This window comes from Ictidomys tridecemlineatus, unplaced genomic scaffold (assembly GCF_052094955.1).
Source record: "Ictidomys tridecemlineatus isolate mIctTri1 unplaced genomic scaffold, mIctTri1.hap1 Scaffold_39, whole genome shotgun sequence".
Lineage (NCBI taxonomy): Eukaryota > Metazoa > Chordata > Mammalia > Rodentia > Sciuridae > Ictidomys > Ictidomys tridecemlineatus.
Genome location: NW_027522555.1, coordinates 462,928 through 483,931, shown reverse-complemented (window position 1 = coordinate 483,931; position 21,004 = coordinate 462,928). Strand labels below are relative to the sequence as shown.

The window sequence follows — 21,004 nt, the reverse complement described above, 5'->3', positions numbered from 1 at the left end:
CCATCTTAAGAAAGTACTTTAGAAGGTAGCAAAAAGTGATTAAACATACTGGAGGAAGGGAAGAGGATACAATGACTAAGACACAAAGCAGTGCCATTGGTTTTTTTAAAACAATTGAAGGTACTTGAACTGGCAAGTCACTTGCTTTACCTTAGACTTTTCTAATAATAGAAGATCAGCAGAAAGAAACTCCAGCCTAAATGCTTTCTAATACAGAAATATTACAAACAAACTTTAACTAGTAAGCACTAAACACCAATCATTTGTAATCCCTTTTGACCTTGACCAGATGCCATGAATAAACTTCAAGTAAAGAACACTGATTCTGAAGTGTCCTCTGGTGTACAAAAAAAGAGGCAATATTAGGAGGCTTATATATGTTTTCCTAAGGTGTTTAGAATGCAACGTTTTAATTAAAACATAAAGAATATATTATAAAATTGTTGGTAAATTTAAAATCTACTTTTATTGAACTTTTCTTACTTGTTTCTTTTTCTTTTTTTTCTTTTTTTGTAGTGTGATGGTTAATAACTCAGTGGCAAGAATCAAATTTCTTAAGTTAAAACCTTGCCACATCACTTGCATAAACATTCTGTTTGAATTCTTAGTACCTCAATTTTCTGTTAAGTTATTTGGGAAGCATAATAATAGAATGTGTTCCAGATGATTTATGTAATGATAAAATGAAGTAATGCATGGTGAACATCACAAAAGTACTTGGCACACAGTAACACTTCAATATTTTTCTGAAGGCAAGAGAATCTTGACTTTTTCCTTTTAAATAATGTCAGGGGTCATATTTTGTTTATTTGTACACTAATTAAACAATATATTCTGGCTTCATTGGTAAGCATTGCAACTATTATTGTGGTAATTAAAGTTAATCCTAATGTGTTTTTATATGAAACTACATTTTAAAATATCTCTGTTATTATTTAATGAGGTATGTGGAAAAGTACTGCTGGTATGTAATAAGCTCTCAAGAATTTAATAAATTTTAATTCAATAGTTGAGTTATATTTTGACAGAATTAGCCTATTATATTTTAATACAACATTTTGTCCTAAGAAATAATTTTACTTTAGGTAAGATTAAATTCCACCATAGCTTAAAATTCCTGATTTAAAGTATATTTTAATGTTCATTACAAGTCACACTTGGCTAAGTAATGATAGTTTTCCCTTAAAATAATCATTCTACTTTTTCCATAATGAATACTAATACACTTTTTTTAATTTTTATTTTTTAGAGAGAGAGGAGAGAGAGAGAGAGAGAGAGAGAGAGAGAGAGAGAGAGAGAGAGAGAGAGAATTTTTTAATATTTATTTTTTAGTTCTCGGCAGACACAACATCTTTGTTGGTATGTGGTGCTGAGGATCGAACCCGGGCCGAACGCATGCCAGGTGAGCGCGCTACCACTTGAGCCACATCCCCAGCCCCTAATACACTTTTTTTAAAGGCATTCATTTACAAAATTAGGACCCAGAACAAAACAACAGCAAGCATAACAACAGAAAATACACAGTTGCCATGAGAATAACTCCTATATACTGGAAGATTTTTTTTCCATAAGTTTTTATCTTGTCTTCCTACAGAGACAAGATGGAGTAGAAAGTCTTTCTACAGATGCTCTATTACTTGGGGTTACCTTTTCCCTCAAAAATCATAAGTTGAAAATACTTTACGTAAATAAAAAGGAGTAAATCTAAATGGCGTTCAATAATCTAACTACAATTCATTGTAACTCATCAAAATACTTCACTGCAGAGTAATGGCTATTTATTATTTTGATTGTGTGGTTGGTCTGGTGCTACCCTCAGCTGCTGCTCACTGTTATCCCTCAGCACCTCCAAATAATATGTGATAGAAATCATTATCCAAAGTACAAGTATGAAGACAAGAATTGGTGTGAACATACTTTATATACAGAGATATGAAAAATTGTGCTCTTTGTGTGTAATAAGAATTATAATGCATTCCACTGTCATGTATCTGAAAAATAAAATCAATTAAATATTTTAAAAAAGAATATTGTGTACCACAGATCACTAGTCAAAGAAAAGATCAAAATTTAAAATTTGAAGTATGAACTGTATGGAATATTTAGTACTTTTACCGTATCATAAAGTCACCTTCAGCCAGATAATCATGCTTTCCTAAAAATACTTTTTAAAGTTACCTAATGATTAGCTTTATGATAAAAATCACTGTTAAAGAACTTTGGTTAATCAATCAATGTTTTTATTCCTTCTTTTCAAGTAAAGAACTATCACCCTCTGTTTAACAAAAGATCAGAGATATCACTTATTATTAGTTTCCACTACATAGTTTTAATATGAATACAAATGGCAATTAAAGACATATAATGCACACAATTATAACATTGTTATATTTAGTACTAAATAAGAGAAATAGTAAAACAACAATAAGAATCAAAGAAAGTGGGAATAGAAAGTAAACAGATACACGTTAAAATGTCCTTTCGACATCCCTCAAGTGAAGCTTTACTGGATGTGTTCTGTTTGCATAGTCTTTCCTATCTCTGCAATCCTGAAGAAAACTGTATGTTCATTTAAAAATTTTTCACTTGATGTGTTATATTGCCACTTAAAATGTTCCCCTCCCAGTTAAACGTACCCTAATTTCAGATACTTATTTTCACATCTTCCATGACGTATAGATCTCAATTATTTAAAGAAGAAAATCTAATATAGCAGGTTATATCATTCCAAGGCTTGCTATATTTCTACTCATTCAAATTATTTTATGACCTCTTATGATATTAAAAAAAACTGCTTAAGCCTGGTCAGTAAATTAGAACTACTATAAAATATTTCACCACCATCTCTCTCAATACACAAGCTCTTTACCACCTAAGTTTCCTATTCATTATCTCAAATATTGGCTATGCCAATTTCCTCTCGTTTGTTCATCATTTCCCCATCATGTGCTCTGCTTTTATGGTGCTTACCGGAGTGCAGAACATTGCAAATTGGTATAGCATCAGATTGCTTACTGAGCTATGCCAAATTGCATTTTGATCCCAGTGGATGGATTTATTCAAACTTTTTTGTAAGTTATTTTTGATGTTTAGAGAAGGCTTGCTCAGAGAGGGAATTGTAGAAATGGAGGAAACTCATTGATGTTCATTCCATCTTCTTCATAATACAGAGGTAAAAATATCTCAAACCTGAATGTGTGACTTTGTTTATCTTAGGTTAGTGACAGAGCTGAGAACAGAATTTAGCTTTCCTAGCTCCCTCTTCAATTTTCTGTGACAGTTTTTTTCTTTTCCCAATGGACACAACATAGGAGATAGCCAGCTGATTTAAACAAAAACAACAACAAAACAATATTCAGCAACTGAGTATACAAAAGGGTTCTTTATAAAGGCTTCAACCCTAAGCAATTCCAGTTTCACAAACATTATACAGAACATAACATGCTTTCCTCAGGAGGTGTACACCCCGCCACGTGATCAGACTGAAGGGCCACACCAGAAACCAGGAAGAATTATGGTTTTTAATAAGAATAGATTGAAAAGAAGTTGTTGCAGCTGCCCAATGGGTTGCAGCCACAGGTGGCACCCAGAGCTTAGCTCCTCACCCAGTGAAGTGGTCAGGATCAGGAGGGGAGCCCCACCAAGACCTGCAGCTTATGATTGGCTCTCTTAGCTTCCTGGAAGTTAAAGTCATATCCTCTTGGTCACTTAAGCCCCCTTTGTGGTTCAGGGAAAGAAACACTCTCTCAGAAATCTTCACTTTGATTGGAGACTCTGGTTAAAATTAAGAACTTAAAAGCCTAGATCTGAAAAAGTGAAACAGATGTCCTGTTTTTTAACTATAAATGGCTCTAACATTGGATCCTGTCCTCTTTCTCTCTTTTTTCTTTCTGCTGCATTAAGTTTTATTTAATGCAGAGTTCGCTTAAAAGGTTAAGAGAAAGAAAAGAAAGCAAATACAAGAGCGATGGAAGAACCTCTATATTGTCTTCTAGAAAAGAATAAGAAAGCCTTTTCAGGAAGATGAAAGCCTACTTCCAGCGAAGCCAGCACTAAGGGTTCAAACCTGAATACCCAGATGATCCCAGTCTCTTCTAACTAGACTGTGCCCACCACATGCTCTCTCTCAGAGATCAGAGTCCCGAGGAGTGGTCAAAGGGGTCTCAGGCTTGCACTCACGTGAGGATGTAGTTAATGCTGACAATGCAGTGTGGCCTGGACGAACGGCTGCTGTGCACTCATACCCAGCCGCCATGCTTCGCCAGGAACCTGTAGTACTTGGTGGTCACCTGCCCCTTCACCAGCACTGATGGAGAAACAGAGGCAAATGGTGGTGAATCGGTTTGGCCCAGACTTATCCCAAATGCCAGGTGGTGAGAGTTCGGACCCCCTGTGGGCCTTAATAACTGCGCCTGCCCTGAGAGAGAAACAACAGGCCAATTCCCAATTGATGGCCCTGTTAAATCAATCAAGGCCCCAGGTACTCTTTATAGGCATGCTAGTGCATGGCACTTTTCTGGGCAGATGTCTGCACCTTTAGCAATGGGGGGAACAAATAAAGTTGGGAGTTCCCTGAATTCTCCTAACTATGGAAGGAAGAGTCTGGGGAAATTGAGCTCAAACAAAGCTATATGAAAAGCCGAGATGTGAACTGGGAATTTATGTCAGTGGTAGAGTACTTGCTTGCATAGCAACCTTGGGTTCAATCCTAAATAGCAGAAAATTTCTGTAAGTCAGGTAAGGAAAGTTAAGAGCCTCCATTTTTGTTCACAACTTCAGTGATGTTTGCAGGTGGTGAAGCATAACATTAGAAGATATTTTGACTAGAAGCGCCCCTTTCACCAGTGCTAGGACAGGTGTAAGGTAGAGAAACAAGATGAGGCCTAGTGTACCAGCTGGCACTCCCTGGGGCCTCACGCACCACCAGGGCAATTACCAGGATGAGGGTTTCTGTCAGTCGGTTTGCATGTGCTTAGGTTCCCACTCCCCACCACCCTGGGGAGCCACCCAGGTTGTTTGGGTGCAGAGCAGAGTGTTCCTTACACAGGTGGTGAGCACAGCACAGGTGGAAAGTGTCGCAGCCGTGCACGTGGTGGTACAAGGTCTTCTCAATCAGGTCCTGAGGTTCATACCCCATCAGCTCCACCACCCTGTGGAGAGGATTTGGGGTGGGATAAGTGCTCGGGTGCCCTCAACTCCCGACCAAACACAGTCTCAGACCTGGGTGCCCGCCCTCAGTTTGCAGAACCTGGTTAGTTGCCTCATCTGCAGAATGGGATCATTCAGATCAAGGGGGATCTCTCCCTGGCTAAGAAGGGTTGCATTACACTAGAAACAGCCCTTTTGCGTCCTGCCCACCCACCTAGAGTCCATAAAGATGAGCTTCATGTCCAGGCTGGCTCGAAACAGGTTACTTTGCAGCTTGATCTCCGGGACAGCGCTAGGAGGCAGCGAGTGACCCACAGCCACTAGGCCCACATTCTGGTAACAGCTGTCAAAGGGGGACATGTCCAAGCTGTATTGGCGGATCTTCAGGGAGCCACTGCAGTGAATGACCTGTGGCAGAGGGGGAGGGCGAAGGACTCAGCCCCACTCAGGAAGAGCCCCAGAAAGATGAGGAAGGTGTTGAAACTACTCAGCCAGAAACATTGTCTGGGCCGCGCCCTTCTGGGAAGGGGCCCAAAGTGATAGGACTTCAAAGTGTCTCAAGAGAGTGACTGCAGGTACAACTGAACTCACTTGGGAGCTTGTAAAAATGAAGATGCCTAGACCTCCACCAACCCTAACGCGTCTGAGGATGTTCAATCGCATTCAACCTGAGAACCACAGCTTTGAGCTGAAGCTCTGATTATTCACCTCTTTGGAGGTCCAAATCTGGGCAAGGCTTGAACTCCTAGGAATCCACCAAGGGTTCCCCACCACTTCAGAGGTTTTCAGGATTCTTCAGACCCATCTCTGAGAGGCCCGTGGCTGTGGAGTACTAGCCAGTCAGACCTAGTCTTTAAGCTTCATTCCCAGTAGTTCATACACTTCGGGGACTAATGAAGCATTTGGACCTGCTGCTCTTTGAAACAAAGATACTACGTATGGCTCACGCAGGAGTGGTCCCTGATGTGGAAATGACCCTCAGACCCTGCAGATTCCTTGTGTCCTGCCTCGTCCAAAGACACCCAACCACGGTTGGGTGTCAATCTTTCACCTCAGCCACTTACCTTGTAGCCCTGCAGGTGAGGCCAGCGTTCCGCTTGGCTAAGACACACTTCATCCTCAGGAAGAAGGAGCGCTGGTTCTCGTGCTCTGAGAGAGAGCAGAGGGAAGATCAGGACATGAAACATGCGACTGGGTGGCTCCGGCCACGACAAACTTGGGGAAACCACAAGGTGAGTGCCATGGGCTTAAGCATCGCAGACACATGTCTGCCTTACCCTGTACAAAGTGAGAGTGGTAGGGTTGGTGGGCGGTGAGCACTGCGGGCATCTCCTCATGGTCGGCAGGGTGGACGTATTTATAAATGCTCTCTCGGGTCAGCTCTACCTGTAAAGACGAGAGCATTATCGTCTGTACAATAGTAGAATGCCCCATGAAGAAGCTGAAAACTTGGTGGGGGGGGGTCTGTTGGGCCATGAAAACAGGAGCCAGAAATTGGCCCTGAGTTCTGATTTCATTTCTGCCCCTTGCTACCTATTGCATCCTAGGTACACCTCAGCTCCCTTATCTGTGAGATAATAACAATAACTAGTAGTTGTAGTAGTAGTAGTAGTAGTAGTAGTAGTAGTAGTAGTAGTAGTAGCAGTAGTAGTAGTAGTAGCATCTCTGGTAAAGATAAGCATATAATCTCTTCCCACAGTATCTGGCTTATTGTAAAGCCTCAAAAAAGTAGCAATTGCTTGGGCTTTGGGAGGAAGCTAATGGACAAGGGAAGTCTAGGAATGAGAAGATCCAGATCTGTTTAATGAATCCCTCCATCAACTGAGAAGTCTCTAGCCCAGAAATGCAGACATCAAAGGATTGGGGAAGCCCCACCCCTCCTGCTTCCAACTCTGGCTGTAAACACAGCAGGCTGGAAGTGTAGACCACTCATCTACCTGAGAAAGACCCAGGTAAACTGAGGCTGTCTCTGATATGTACATGATCTTCCCATCTGCGGCCACCACAAAGTTGAAGCCGTCCAGGGTCTGGGGAGGCAGAAATAGAGTGAATGGAGAGGCCTCTGGGCCATCTGTTGAAATGCAGAGGTGGGGGAAGGCGAAAGTTAGAAACATTCAGACAGAAATGCAGAGAGATAGAGAAGAGAGAGACTGTTGGGAAACAGGACATAGAACCAGTCACAAGAGCCCCTCTTTTTTTTTCATTCATTCCAATTTTGTAAGCATCTGAAGCATGTAGCACACTAGAAGAGATCCAGAGGAAGTTGTGGCAGTGCTCATGCCCCATAGGCTCAAGATTTACCAAAGGGGACAAAGAAAACATGTTTGTAATAGACATGCACAAAAATTCTGGAGATAAATCACAGAAGTAGATTAGGTTCTTGGGGTGATAGTCACTGAAAGAACCAGGTTTTCTGTGTCAGGCTTGAAGGGCTCTGTAGGGACATTATTATATCATAAAAAGAATAATAGCAGGGTTTGGGAAAGATCCTATCCCTACTGCACTGGTCAACATGGACGAACCTACAGTCTGAAATCTATAGAGAAAATAAAGCTGGTCAATGGCACGAGAAAGTGTATAGGAAAGCGGGATTCAGGAGATGAGAGAAGGGGAGTCAAAGATGCCTTACAGGAGCTGATTTTTGAGCAGAACTTTGGAAAGGAAGGTTGGAATAGAGAAGAGAAGAAGAGCATCCTAGGCAGAAGAGATAATGTGGCAAAGGCAGGGACTTTGCGGGAGGATGAATCTGATGTATTCTGAAGTGATGAGTTTGGTTTACTATAGGTGGAGCTGAAAAAGTACACCCACAATAATTTTTTGAAATTTGGAATGTCAATGTGAGGAATCTGAAGTTGTTCTTATAGGCATTAAGATTCCAACAGAGGTTTCCTAAGCAGGAAAATAACATGCTTAGATGTATTATTTTAATCTTGGAAATGACCCACAGAAGGAAGGGAGGAATGGGGGTGAAGAGATCAGAGAAGAGAGCTGCAGCAGAGATGGGTCAAGTCTGAAACTGAGTGATCAGAAAATAGATGAAGAAAGAAGAGAATCTAATTTAAAGATGATGCTGGCTGTGAACTTCATGCTAATGGATGGCAGAAAGAGAGTTCAGGTTGACTTTCAGGTTTCAGTAAGGACATTAAGTAGAGGGTGATGCCATTAACCAAGACTGAAATTTGGAGCAACAGTGAATTTTCTACAAGCAGAAGTTTGGGCCAGAAGGCTGGGATTGTGGCACTGCAGTTGAGCACTTGCCTCGCAGGTGAGAGGCCCTGGGTTCGATCCTCAGCATCATATAAAAATAAATAAATAAAGATATTGTGCCCAACTAAAAAAATAAATACATATTTTTTTAAAAAATAAATTTGGGGCAGAGCAATATGCATTTTTGTCTTGGAGAAGCTTCAGGGACATTATAATTTCCACTTAAATGTGTCTAGTTGTTAGTATGAAATAAAGATCTAGAATTCAAGAGGGGATCTAGATCTGGATAAAACAGGCAGGGCCATGTGGAGGGAAGAGTTGAAGAAGTGGTGTTGATTAAAATCACCCAGGAGGCTGTAGAGCATTGAGAGAAGAAACAGTGGAACCTTCTGAAAACTACATCATTTGTGAAACAGACAGTGGTGGGAAAATCAAAGAGGAGCAGTCAGAGAGGAGAGAAATCTTAGAAATCAGGCTACTACAGATGTTGTAGAAAAAAGAAGAATGTTACGTCTTCAGTGTCACCTCCTTAAAGGTCTTTACCCAAATGTCACCTTCTTAGTCCCCTTAAATCATCTCCATTTTAAACTGTGACCCTAAAACAGAGCCCACCTCTCATTTTTCTCCACAGTACCTGTCACCTGGTACACTATGCAGTATACCTGTCTGGGTTTCTAAGGCTCCTCTTAGAATGTAAAGTCTATGAGGAAAGGACTTTCTGATGACATACAATTGACCCTCCTATTTTCTTTAAATTTTGTGTAGTTGTAGATGGACATAATGCCTTTATTTTGTCTATTTTTATGTGGTGCTGAAGATAGAACTCAGTGCCTCACACATGCTAGGCAAGGGCTCTGCCTCTGAGCTACAGCCCCAGACCTGACTCTCCTATTTTGTAGGATAAACAAGTTGAGGGAGGATAAAAATGGGCATCTAATTCTTAACATAAAAATGCAATGGGGCCTTTGTAGAGCCTAATGGGTAGAAGAGCTGACAGACTGCAGGGATGTTGGAGCAAATGGGGAAGGGAGTGAGCCACTAAAATAAAGAATGGAAGTCAATCCTAACAGAATTTTTTTTTTTGGGGGGAAGGAGAGATTTGGAAAGAGCTAGAAAGGGTTAGGGATTGTTTGGGGGTTTCGTTATCTTGTTTATATTGCCAGAAGAGATTGGCTGGGATTATGAAAAGATGGGGGGGCAACTGAGAGACATCTGATGAAAGGTGTTGAAATGAAGGGAATTACAGCATCTTTTCTAGATAAATTCAAAAGTATGGAAGCCAGGCCAGCAAAGAAAAGCTCATACCCTTTCTTTGTTCAGTGCAACTAAAATCTCTTGTTTCCTGAGGAAAAAGAGTATGGGTACTAGTGGAACATGAAGGCTGTGGGACCCTGCAGAGAGATTACTGTACATGCGGGTCCTGGGGGAAGAATTGCGGGCTTCCCTTAAACTTCTTAGGTCCCAAGCTACCACTCCCAGTGGACTTAAATAATAATAAAGAGGGTGTGGGGTAGGGGACAAGTGTCAAACCTAAAAATGCCATCTGGAGTTTTATTATTTAAAATATTTGTTCTGCAACTTAGGCCGGTAACACGCAACTTAAAACTATGGGCACTGCAAACAACAATGTAATGGGCACCTCACATGGGTTCAACTCATTACCTGGGGTTGTGTATGTGTGGAACCCAGAGCATGGGCTGGCCTGGGATGAGGGAGAGCCTGGGAACTACAAGGAAGAGATGAAATTAGTTGCAGACCCAGCTGGAACCGCAACGTGTAGGTTAAAGCACAGACGGGCACTTCTACCAGATTCCTGTTATTTCCTTCAGAAATCCTTTATTCCAGATGGTTCTGCCGCTCTGTCTTGGGGCTTGGCCCTGCGCATCCAGTGCCAGCCACGGAAAGATGACAAAAGATGCCCCCTGCCTTGGTCTCAGCACCCTGATGGAGCCTTGCCAGGCTGTTTTCCAAACCCAAAGCCTTGGTTGCCACTTTGCCTCCCTCTCAGCCTGGTGAGACACCATCCGCCCATCCTCACCCAGTTAAGAGCTTTAGTTGTGACTTGGAGATGCTGTTAGGCTGAGAGAGCCATGTCCAGAATGGATCTTTACATTTTACTTTTTAGTTAGTTAGTTTTTAAGAAAGCAGAGGCCCATCCAGGAAACCAGGACCTGGAAGGATGTGAGCCACTGGGAGACGTGTGTCCTACCTGGAGGATATGGGAGCCCAGTTCGCGGCCAACGTGGTCCAGGGGGCTGGTCCGACTTGAGTGTCCCCCCGCCTCACCGAGCCCTGGAAAGACATAGAAACAAACTTTAGTATCAGAATCCCAGCCCCAGTGTCAGTTGGGGACTAGTTTTCATTTTTTTGTGATTTGTTACACATTAGCGCAAGAGGAAGAACCCACTGATGTTATTTCCCAGTCACCCCCATCCAACCTGCACAGTTGAGAAGAGGTGATGCCAGAGTATGAATTTTGGCCCCTCCCTGGGTTCTGAACAGAAGCCAAACTCTGGCTCTGAGGGAACCGGGTTTCTCAGTGAGGACAGGCTCTTCTGGAGAGCTCTCCTGGCTGGATCTCAAGGGGCCTCTGTGCTGGAGAAGCTCCCGACATCCCATACCAGCGATCACTTTTACGTAGGTTCACTAGTTTGTTTAAGAAGAGGAGAGACACTCATTTCTCGCGAAAAGGTTTCATCATCGTCCCTACCAAGAGGCGGAGGATGTTCCCCCACATAGCGAACCTCTGCCCCCAAAGTGGCCCGAAACAACTGGCCAGGTTCATCTGATCCCTGGCATCCTCTCTGTTTGGCTGTGGGACTTTCTAGACATTTTCCTCCCCTGGATCTGACTTTAATACCCTTCAAAAAAATCATTGAGCTCGTGGTTGACTTTCAGTCTGACGCTCACCAGCATCCCTTCCAAATCCTTCATCTTCCTTTTCCCTCGGAGCCCCAGTTTGAAACATTCTAGTCCTGTCCCCTCTGCCTCAAAAAGGGGGTGGGGTACTTTCCTGAAGTCAGTTACTCTGAGGTGCTAACAATTTCTTAGCAATATTTTCGTTGCATTCTTGACATAGAAAGTAATTACGTTCTCTACTTTTCAGGTATCATCTCCTATTAACAAGGACAGTACATTCATCTCCTCTATGTTACCATGGTAAGATCTCTGGAGGCTTTGCAAGTTTTTATGGTGATGCCTAAAACAGCAAACCTTGAAGACTCTCATGGTTGATTTTTAAAAATTAATAGTCTACTATATTACCTGTGTACAGAAAGAAATAGAAAGGCAGAAGAAACTTGGACAAAGCTACATTAAACGTGTTATAGATGATATCTCTAACAGGGCTGCTTGTGGAATTATATCATCTAGAGAGTGAAGTCCTTCCATTCTTACATCATTGTACAAGGTTTAACATGACATCTTATTTAAGATGACCTTCTTCATTAGGGCCACATACTTAAAATGCACAATGACAGAGACACTCTAAATGTGGCGCTGGGAAGAATCTTTCACAATAAAACAAGGAGTTAGGTTTTTTTTCAAGGTGTTGGCCAGGAGCTGCTTCCTAAGCAAAAAATCAAAATCTCAGCAATGAGTCACACTGAATGCCCCTTAAGCTCAAATAGGATCTTTCTGGGTGTCTGCACATCTAAATAAATCTTCCGATTTCCCCACTGCTCGGTAAACACTGGTGTCCCAGCCTGCGACTGGACTCTTCTCTCTCCCTCGTGCAGATTGACCCCTCCTGACTTTTTGCCCACCCCAACTTCCCTCCCCAGAGTGACTCCACTGCCCTGGTTTCTTTCCTACTTCTGGGCCATTCCAGGAGGTCCCCATCCCAGTCACCTGTAAACACCCCTTCGTGTTGTCTCCTTCCCCTTCGCTCCTCGGGATTCAACCAATCTATTCTCCTTGATATCTGGCACTTGACATTTTCTTTTCTTTTAAATCTCTGTTCAGACATTGCTACCCAAAAGAAGAGTCAGAAGGAGTTGACTGCGGAGGCTAACAGGGTAAAGGAAAAGGACCCTGCAGAGAGTGCCCGGGACGCAGGTGTCACTGCCCATGAGCACCCTTGGACCTGAGAAGTCCTGCAACCCCTTGCACGAGCAGAGGGCAGGCACTCCTGCACTGTAGGGGCAGACTGCATCTTCCTTGTGTAGGGAGACCGGCTCGAAGCCCCCAGAAGTGTTGGAAACCAAAAAACGTCTTCAATGTGAAATTCTATTGGTCTCCAGGAGCGCCCACCCTACTCAATGATCTGAAGATCTCCCGGGCTGGGCTGTTGGGGTGTGTGTGTGGGGGAACACTGGTCTAGGACTCCGGCGCCAGCCTCCACTGTTCTGATGTGGGGTTACGGCCTTATTATTATACTTCCCAAAGGTCAATAAACAGCCCATCTGGGGGCGGGTTAACAGAGGCCTCCTCTCCCTCCTTTATCCACTCTCCCACCCACCCCCACCACCTTTTTAAGGAACCTTTGGCTTTCCCGGAGGACTGCCTTCTCTCTTTGTTTCCCATGGAAATCTCTGGCACATGGTTGAGTCTGGGTTAAGGTTTTATAAGGAACCGGCTACCCTCCTCTACCTGTTGGCCTTTCCTGACATAATACTAGGATGAACTCGCCCTTTGGGGTGCAGAGGACACTCCCCCAAGCCCGCAGCAAGGGTCTTTTTTTCCAAAAGTCTCGAAGTGGGCCGGTGACCCCTCTCCCTGGACCCCCTCGCCTCTTGCCTTCAGTGACACACTCCGGCACCCAATTTTATTTGGCAAAGGGGTAATCTGAGATTTTCTTTCTGCACTTGACCTACAGCAGAAAATTCACAAATACTTTGATTGTCTGTTTAAAATGAGGAAGAAACAGCTCCCTTTGTGGTGGGATTACAGTGGGAACAAGATCTAAAGATGCTCTTGTAATTCGGTGGGGCTGAGGGAACAGGGTTTTGCAAAGAAGAAAAGGAGCTCTGTGAGGGAGGCAATCACTAAATCGGGTTTTAGACCAAATGGTTTTCCCCAGCTACAGTGGCCGAAGACAAAGGAAAACATCATCTATTTTGGAAGATTTCCAAGATATGCCACATTAACCTTAGCAGATAAATTTGGCTTCTCCCAGGCCCCCCTCTTTCTTTCATGTCTGGTTTATCATATTTACATAAGTATCATTAGAAGGGATGTACCTATTATGGATCTAAAGGGATAGCTCACATTTCATGTGAAAACCCCTGTAAGTTTCATGGGTGCTTTACCCTTGGTGCACGGTTGAGCCTTTTCCATTTAAATACCCCCTGATCCAAGGATTACCTCGATGGACTGACTGCATGGGTTTTGTTATTTCCTGAAAATGAGATTTTGATTTATAAAACAAGAAACCAATTAGTAACCAAATAAGGCAAAGTGGATCCACTAAAATCGACCTAATCCCATAGGCACCATATAGGCCCTTTCTTGGCGAATGAATTATGAGCCTCAGTCTAGCTGAGCCCAAAGCATCATCCAGCTGTGTTATTGAAAGCAGCAAAAATAAATGGATCGAGGTTTTCCTTCCGAATGAATTTCATACCCTTGACAAAATACAGATTGCAGACCCTGCATCATGGCCCCGTTCACTCTGACAGGAAGAGGTGGAAGGAAAGAGCTTGTTCTTTCTTTTATTCTGTACATACTATACTGCCTCAGAAATGCATCCTCCTTGTAGTTGTTCCTGGGACCACTATCTACTCCATGGATCAAGATATGCTTTTTAGGAAATGAGGGGATAAATGCATAAACTAGAGACACTGTCCCTCCATTGGACCACAACCTAGAGACTGGGGCTGGAAAGACCCTGGAAGGCACAACTCCTATTTTTTAGTCCCAAGTCATCTGTCCAAGCTACCTGGGTCAACCGTGGCAGAGGGTGAGGGTGAGAAGGCTGGACCAGGGAGGAAATCCCAAAGCCTATGTATCCTGCAGAGCCTGGGCACCATTACTGAAGGCAAACCCTAGCATTCCTCCGCTAGAGTTACCAAGCCACCTTGGTGTTGGGGTTCCCCGTACTTCTGGGGCTGGACTCTCTGGAGAAGAGAGACAGAGAATGGACACTCCCAATCGAGACAGAACTCCTGGATCTGTCTTTGAGCAGAAGGTCGACTGGGGAACGGACATGCACCCTCTCCCTCCTCTAGCGCAGGGGCCCTTCTAATCACCCCAGCCAGTGTGGCAGTGCTCCCTAGGGCGTCGATGACCCTGACCTTGTCCTGCACCAGTTCCCCAGGACCCCACAATGTGTGACTACCCTCTGTCTGCAATACGTGTGCCCTGCCTTCCTCTGCCTGCCGCTCAGGGGCCAGAGACACTCTGTGGCTGCACCTGAGAAGCCACTGTAAATGTTCTGTAAATGTGGGATGAAGCCAGATGGTCACAGGGCTGACCCTTTCTGCGCCCTCTGAGTTTAGGCTTTCCTTTTGGGACTGAGCCTGGCAGCCACACATCTGAACTGGCTGCTAATGAACAAAAACTGCAAAACACGAAGGGAGGGGAGGGTTCACCAAGATTCAGACTAAAAACTGGGTATAAATACCTGGGGAGTGTCTTGCATAGTGGCTAAAACATGTCAAGCTAAGTCGTCCAAGTCTTTGGGCATTTGAGAGCAGAGGGTCTGGGCGATGCCACTTCCCTACAGGCCCGCTACTGTGAAGCAGAGCCGCAAAGGACAGAGGAAGTCCACTGCAGTTCTCCTGGAGCTGAGATCCTCTACAAGCGCACAGAATCTTCCCTCCCGGAACAGAGAGATGAGACATAATTTCAGATCTAGATAATCACCAGTCACTGGGGCTGTGCCCAGGCATCGAGAAAGGGCTGCGGGCACACAGGAGCACTCTGAGTGCTCCACAGGGCCTCTGCTCCAGACCCCAGCGGAGACATTCCGGGCTTTCCTACACCTGACCCGGCCTGGGGAATGGGGCGACTGGGCCACTACAGGGAGAATGGGACCCACTGTGCCAACTTAATTGGCCTTGGGCCTTCAGACCTTGACACAGGTAAAATGAACTTGAGACTATGTTATGGTCACTGTCCCTAGCCTAGCCTGAGCCACAAAGGCACAGTAGTCGCCCACTGTGTGGGGAGACCTGAGGAGGAAGATTTGTTTCATTTTGGACATTCTTTGAGCATCCTCAGAATAGCAGGACCATTCCTAAATAATTGGGGTTCCTCTTCTTCATATAAAATTTAAATTTTTATGGATCAAAGACTGGAAATGAATAACCCACTAAAATCATTAATATAATAAGAGTATGAACCTCTTTTTTGAGAAATTCCTGGACCTATAAATAAATGCAGCAAGAATCTGTGGCTTTGTATTCTGTGTCACCATTTGTCAGGAAAAGTTTCAAGCTGCCAGGATTCCCTAGAACTGAAAAACAACTCTTGTAGAAATCAGGTTTTTTACTCTGTAAGTTTAGTATTGTTTTAGCTTCAAGTATGTGATCATACTTTATTTGAAATCATCATCATAGCTTTTTATACCTGTTTTTTTAAATTTTTTTCATGTCATTATTTATTGGTAGTGATCTGTCTCCTTAAGAAAAAAAGGTGTGCCCCTCACCCAGTGGCTAGACCTACAATTTCTAGCAAATAAATCTGCCTTGCAAATGCTCTGCACAAAATTTAGTTCTTCACTCCACATTTTAAGTCAACATCAAAACCAGAATCAAACGGAGAAAATCAGTGTAGAGCATAAACTGTGCTTAAAGGCTTTTAAATGAGAAGAACTTCTGTAAGAAAATAAACATGGAAACTTAATGCTCAATCATTTCCTTGAGCAGCAAGAAAAACAGTCTTAAATCACCGATACACGTGGGAAATGGAGGCCTCTTTCTTTTCTTCAGATCTCTGCTTCAAAAAATATAATACAATTAGGGATTTAGATCTAGAGATGAATATTATAGAAAGAGTCTGTGGAGGTTTGCTTATTCATCCCCTCTTTCCTGAACACTCACTAATTTCAATTGTGATTATTTTTATTTTCTAAAGAGGTTTTGACAATGAAATGGCAGGGCGATATTACCAAGACTGAACAGCTATAGACTTGAATACATGTCTGATTCCTTCAAAGTTCATTCCACATACCACTATGCCCAGTAAAATTGCATTATATAAGGATAATTAATATGTATTTCTTTTTAGCTGAATTTGTCCTATTTAGCACACAAACAAGGTGAAGACTTCTCTTTTTTATCCTGTCTTTCCAGCTTTGATAGCACCTAAGACTTATATATTTCTACATGCCTCAATCTTTCCTTTTCTAGACTATTTAGAAAAGACTATTATCAGTCAGAAGATATGTGCTTTTAATGATTTCACAATAATGTTATCAGAATTTCTTTTTTATTTTATTTTTTTTTACTATTAAATCTCAAATTTAACATGGGAATCTAATGCTTATTCCTAATTATTTGGAATATCCATATCCCATTCTCTTTTCTCTATCATTTCCCCCTCATTAGTTAATTATTTTCTACTCAGGTAAAATAAGTTTAAAAGCTGAAACATGCCACCAAATAAAAGCTATTTGGTGGCATGTTTCAGCTTTTAAACTTATTTGAGTGAAAAACTACACTTAGCAGGGAAGATTGGAAAGGAAATGACCTATATTTTAATTATTTTTCTCCTTTAAAAAATAAGTATGGGGGAATTTTATTTGTTCATTTAATTCATAGCTTTTTGCATTGTAGGGTAATATAGATGAATTTGATATGAACAAAAATAACCCAGATTTTACAATATCATTCTGCCTATAGCTATGTCACCAGATTTATAATTATTTGAGAGTGTCTTACAAAAATCTATGTGTAATGGAATATTTATCATGATAAAATAGCTGTCCCTAAAACAAATTTATTGAGGGTCTACTATGTGCTAGAATGGCTTCAAGACTGGTATAAGAAGGATGAATTTAATCTTCAAATTCCATTTAGACTCACTAAAGAAGACTGCAACCATCTGGGTATGGAGATGCAAGTCAGTGATATCAGGGTCTGAGAGGCTGAGGAAGGAGGATCACAAGTTCCAGGATGGGGACTGGGGTGTAGGTTAGTGGTAAAGCTACCACTGTGTACAGTCACCAGTTCAAAAAAAAAAAAAAAGGCTGCAACCATACACAGATGGAAAGGACTCCGGTTTCCTTCACTGCCTCAGACCTCAGTCTTGTCCTCGAAGCTTCTCTGAGGTAAGGAAGAACACAAATTGGGCAACCCCTGCAGGTTGTGCCAAATTCTAAGGCTTTTCACTATTTTCTTCCTTTGAAAGCTGATATGTTGTTGTTGTTATTTATTGTTGTTTTTCTTTTTTAATGTTTTGAAGGGCTGCATTTGAGTTTTTGAAGCTCATACACTCTCAGAATTAAAACCTCATCCCTGGAGCCAGCTGTTCTTCTGACCCTGCCTTAACTCATCGGGTGGAGGCTGTGGGGGAGTTAGGAGCTCCACAGCAGCTGGAGAAATCAATGACGTGTCCAGAGTTCACACAACGTCTGTCCCCTCCTCCCTATCAACTCACACTCATCCACAGAAGGGAGAGGTGGGAGGGGCCGGCGGGACTCTGGAGGAGGTGATGGGAGTTGGCTGCAGAAAGCATAATTGCCCTTTAAAGTAGCCAGAGGGGACTGGACTTGCCACCAGGGGTATTCCAGCGGGAGACTTCGCCGGTGTTCTCTTAAAAAATAAAATAAAATAAATAACGAGAAGTTGCCTGTGGGAATTTACTTTTTGTCCCTCCTATTTACTTATAACATGATTTATAATTTGTGGAGGTAGGACTTAATTAAATAAGAAAGTTGCTCTCTTCCAAAACAAAAACAGTCATCCCAAACAGCCCTGAGCTCCTTCGGGCAGAGCTGGCCCCTGCTCAGGGTCTGTCCCACGCAGGCCAGCATCTCTGGCCCAGCGACTCCCTGGGCTCTCAGTGCCCGGTGATGCCCGCCCGGGAACGCCCACCCGCTGTTCTTCTCCTCCTGCCATCACTCGCAGCCCCACAGGCAGCACCATAGGCTGCTTCTGATCAGACAGCCAGCGACATTGGCATCCATAATTGCCAGACTGGCGAGAAATCCGCAGAAAGGGAACCCACTGAGACCACAGGGGCTGGCAGATGACTGCTAGTAATCCTGTTAGGAACTGCGCGGCTAGCGGAGTTGGCAATAGCTTTATTTTTATAAAGTAGGCGCTGACAGTATACAAGACAACAAGATCTCTTTTTTCAACAGAAGACAGCGTGGTATAATGATCAGTTTCCCATCAGCGATTCTCAGCACAGTGCAAATGGGAAATGTGGGAATGGGAAATGTGGTTTTTAGCATAAATTTCCTCCCTCTTTCTAAATATTTTTCTTTTTCTTTTAAAAAACTTTACAGTTACTTAAAGCTTTGATTCCCCTCCTGTGGTTTCCAGGGTCAAATGAGGAGAACAGTTCAAGAAACCACTTTAAGAGAAAAGGACCATGTAGTTTGAGGGTAGAATTGAACTATAATTTGGAAGTGTTCCTGTAGTGTCCCTGACTAATTTGACGCCTATTTTTGCAAGCTTGTGCATCAAGATCAAGCAAAGTGAAACTCCAAACCCAATCATGACTATTTCCTTGCGCAACTTTATTTCTTTAAAACAACAAATGCCAAACATTCAAAATAATTATTCAACATAAACTTTCAGAGGTCAAATAAGAAGTTTTGTTTGTAAATTAACAGGGATTTTTTTTTTCTGCTAGATTTTTGTTTGCTTGACTAGTAATCTCTCCTTTACATTTTCAAATCTTCCTCTTCTAGTAAAAACATATTTAAAATATTTTGTAAACCTGATTTAATTTGATTGAGTCAATGGGTCAATGGAAGAGAGAAGTGTCCTTTCCCTAGTGAGTATAAACTCAACTACTCTAATTTCCCAGCCTTATCAAACAATTTTTCCAGGGTCCATTGGCCAACCCGCGACCCAGAAGATATTTTCTAAGTGGGCTAGGCATCTTAGTCCAATCTGATGTATTTTGAAAATAGATTAGTATCTTACAGATAATGCAAAGGCCAGAGTTGCAAATCACCAAGTCCCAGAATTAGTTTCCTAATTTGGGAATATCTTGAAAATGCAGAATAAATTTACTATAGGCAGCCAAGAGACTGGGTCAATTCCTCACTTGCAGAACCATAGACATATAGAGGAATTATTATCTGATTTAGTTACATGTAAGTAGATCTATCCATATCTAACAAATATGCAGAATCTAGCAGTGTTCCTGCTTTTTACTGGATACAATTCAAACAACTGGATTAAAAATGAAAGTCATGTTTGGATTAATAGTACTTTCATTTGAGCCCAGTATCTAACGTGTTGACAAAAGCACTGTTGGGCTGCTTCCCAACCAAACATATCTGATGGACTGAACAGAAAGTATTAATGGGGCAGAACGGGGAGCTAGGAAAAGGAAAAGCAACCTTGAGTTTATCAAGGACCTGAATCAAGTAGTTAGGCTAGAATTCCCTTTGCATAGAATAAAAAATGTAGTAAATATGGGTGCACCTCCCTCACTGGGGTAGGCTCATTGTCTGGCAAGTTCCTACCCCCTTTGCTTTGAAATTCCTTCTAGTAAAGTAACTCACCTACTTCGAACACCCCTCTCATTTTGAGATAGCTGGTCGTGGGTCTGTTTATGGATGCTTTGTCCAGCTGCGAGGTGATAGCTTAGGGCAAAGGCAGTAATTTAAACAGTTCATAAAACTTACTGTTTTCCTTCTCCCTCCTAGTCCGGGCAGCACTTTTGGACTTCTCTTTCATTGTGAATCGTTCCCCTTTTCTTCTTACAACGTGAGCTCCACAGATTCATCCAAAACCAAAAATTAATTTTCAATCAGATATCATACTTGGGAAAAACATAAGGCATACTTTAAATGAAGAGGCTGAAGTCTACACCAGGGAATGTAGTGCTGGTAGTAAAAGGACAGCACAGAGAACAGAAAATATTTTCTTTGAAAAAGTGTACGATAGGAAAGTTGCTGATCCATGGAAATTTGGGCAATCCTGAGGTTTCTACGTCTCAAATGCTGTTGGGACAACCGAGGAACCAGCCTTGTCTTCTATTCAGCGCTGAGAACCCCATTCCTTGGAAAATCGGCATAATAATCCCCGACGTTTGCTCTTCAGTCCTATCACATCCGAGGCGACTCTGAGTCCCTTTATGCAGAACACGAAACCCAGGTAACTCTTTCAGACCCCTGCGGTTGTTGCTACAGAGCCAGTATTATTCCTAACTGGAAGCCGAAAGCGCCCCCCTCAACCCAGTAACTTCTTTCCAGCTTACGGGGTTTAGCTTCCACTTCACTCCTGGGCTCCCTTTCTCCCACCCTCTCTCAACGCCACTCACAAGTCTTTCCTCCTCCTATTGGCCGGATGCGCCCTGCGGCAGAGTTCATTGGCCAATCTAGCTGCCTGATGAGAGGACGCCCTGCAACGCCCCCACGCGTCCTACCACCCGCGTGGCCACCGGGAACCTAAAGAGACAGAGCACAGGAGTGGGAGTAGCCAAGCTGCCACGGTAGATCCGGGCCTCTGGGGCCTGCTGCTGGGTGTTGTCGCCCAGTGCTATCCCTGCTCCCTGGGGTTGGGTGTCTGAGCACTCGGCTTGA

General features: G+C 42.8%; 1 pseudogene; it reads right to left on the bottom strand.

The window, feature by feature from the left end:
- The window catches only part of LOC101961809 (single-minded homolog 1-like), a 95,706-nt pseudogene extending 75,038 nt beyond the window's left edge, over nucleotides 1-20,668 (bottom strand).
- Between the last annotated feature and the right edge of the window lie 336 nt (nucleotides 20,669-21,004).